We start from the raw sequence: 2,988 nt of genomic DNA, 5'->3' as shown, positions 1-2,988 counted from the left end.
TATATGATTTTGATTTTTTGTCTTTATATATCTTTTTGACAGAGAAGAATATGATCAATGTTTTATTGAAAGTTATAACGCCCATGCATTCTGTGTTTTATTACTCAAGTTCAGCCTTTGCAGGCACGCCGAAACTTTCTCTCTCCGATAAAACATTCAACTTTGCTAAAAACCGCATGTTAATTCACCTCTGTTAAAGTTTTTTTTTCTCTCTCTCTTTGAAATGATGTGTTTGATTATGGGCCCTCCATTCATTTATTTATTTCTGATTTTACTTCATTTTTTTTTCTCACCTGCCAGAATTAGTCTTAAGCAGACTTTCTAGCTCAGTTTAATTGCCATATTACGTTCCTCTGTTCTGTGTCATGAGAAATATGAAGTTTTGTATTTTGAACAATTTTATTGATATGAATTCTTGTGTTTTGTATAACAAATTGCAATAGTATATTTTGATGAATGTAATATTGATTAAGAGAGTAAATGGTATTTTAATTTTCATGATGAAAAACATGTGTGATTATGATAATGATAATTTCAGGGAATAGAAGAGGTTGAAGGAGGAAAAGTGAAAAAGAGGATGTTGAAGTTTATAAGGAGGGGAAAAGAGAAAATGAAGAAAGAGAAGATGAGTAGATGAAAAGAATGTTGATTTTATAGCAAGGTCATTTGTTGAAACAAAAGAGATTATTTATGGAAACGAGAACAGAGATGTGAATGATTTCAATTGTATTATTTTTTTTGTTTTGTTAATGGTAAAAATTAACTTTATTGTGCAATAGTAAATATTTTTAATGTATGTTTGTATATTTGAATGTATTCATGATGATCCTTGTAAGATGTCTGCAATTCAGCCTCCTGGCTGCAAGAGATGTTATTCAATAAATACCTTTCAATGATAATAATAATAATAATATATATATATATATGTGTGTGTGTGTGTGTGTGTGTGTATAATATATATATGTATACATATATATATGTATATGTATGTATATATGTATATATTATATATATATATGCGAGTTTGCTCGCAAAAACCGATAAGTCCATTTTTTATGATTTTGAAGTACGGTCTCTGTCATAAAGTACAAAATAATACCTTTTAAATGATATATTGGTCACTACATATAAAGGTACATTTTTGTAGTTATGGTCAAAAGAAGCAAAAATTTTCTTATCATTCTCTTTATTTTTCTTGACCTTTAATTGCAAATATCTCCATTTAGCAAATATGGACTTATCGGCTTTTGTGAACAAACATCTTGTTAATGCCATGATCGTGATTGTCAATTTACTAGTAAATCCAGTAAGGAAACCTAATTCAATGCCACACACTCTTCAATAGATAGCCGTGCAGCTAGGGCTTATAATTCTACCTGGGCTGAATTAAGCCAAGGTAGGCCTACATGACAGACCTCCAGTGGAGATACTTTTCTGTATCAATGTATTGCTTTCTTCTCTGGATATCTTGTAAGTCATTGCCTTTATTTCACCCTCTTTACTCTTGTCCCTGTAACTGTGTGTCCAAGTCCGAGTTATTTTATTTTCCCATTATTCAATCCCTTACTCTGTTTAAATACATTTTTTTTTCTTTTAACATCCGTTAGTGTGCTGCCCTCCCCCCCCCCCCCCCCCATTATCATTTCATTTTTGCATATTGTATGTATATATTGTACATAGTTTTCAGGCTGAAATTTCCAGTCTTGTGTATCTGGTGGCTTTTTGTTTTGCATCTGTAAATAGGAGTTTCTGCAATTTACAAGCTTTGCTTCTCACCAGGACTCCTATCTTTTCCACCTCATGTATTATATGTTAACTCTTTTTTTAGCTATCTGTCATGTTTGTGTAATCATTGATTTCTTGTCTTCACCCAATATTACAATTTCTGTAATTTGTTTTGTTGGTGGAATTGAACAAATAAAATTGAATTGAATTGAATTGAATTGAATTCTCAGTGTAGATGTCTAAGAGCTGATGTTTACTGTTGTAGCAGGCACAAGTACCTAATTTTTCAGAAACAATTCCAAAATCTGGATCAGTCAGCTGGTCCTTCTACCAAGACTTAGTCCTTCTTATCCTGAAAATTTCATAAAAATCCCTTCAAAGTTTTGCAAATGATTTAGATTTTCCAGGCAAAAAAAACACACACAAAAAAAAACAAGAAAACAAGAAAACCCCAAAATCAAAACAAAAACGGAATGAATCTAAGGAGAAAGAAAAAGATATGGCTCACAACTCTCAGAATGTAACATTCTCAGCTCTTGTCATTATTGTGAAATTGCTTTTATAATGATATTTTGGTTGTTCATTACTTTTTTTCATTGAGCAAAGAAATGAGTTGATATCTTCAGTCACTCGATCATTTCCTGACTCCCACAACCTGCAGCTCCCGGGGGCCAGGGGCTCCACCCACCTCCCCCAACCAGCTCTCTGCGCTCGTCCCTCTCGCTACGAGGGGAGCGCTAGCGTTGGCCACCACATGCTTGCTAGGGATTAGCATGCTCATTCCATCAAAGTTATGCTACAAAACATCGCTCGTGGAACACAGCCAAAATGATGGGGAGACATCAAGTGCTACGTCAATTTTGGGGTAAAAGCAGACTTTGCGCTTCATTGAATCTGCAAAGAAATTCACCGGCGTCATTTTGCTTCTTCTCTGCAAGTTCGTGTGCCAGTTGGCATCATTCCTTACGCGGATTCAGGTAAAAAGTCTCTTCTTCCGTTGGTGTAGGCACACGAAATCTGATTTTACCGGCCATGGACCCCCGTGAATGTAGTCCCATATGTTACAATCCGTGTAAGTCCCTGCAGGCAGTGAAAATAGCTGTCATTTGGCCGTTGGTTATTGTAATATTAATAAGTAAAACTTTAATCTATATTTGTGGCCATTGTATCAAAAACATGACAAAAGACAAAAAAAAACCACAGCAGAAATGGATTTTAATCTTTCCAATTACAGTGTATACTGTGCTTCCCCATATAAGCTAG

The sequence above is a fragment of the Diadema antillarum genome, unplaced genomic scaffold (genome assembly GCF_040938485.1).
Source record: "Diadema antillarum isolate AM-2024a unplaced genomic scaffold, OU_Dant_1.0 scf00000183, whole genome shotgun sequence".
Lineage (NCBI taxonomy): Eukaryota > Metazoa > Echinodermata > Echinoidea > Diadematoida > Diadematidae > Diadema > Diadema antillarum.
Note: the sequence above shows the minus strand (reverse complement) of the source record.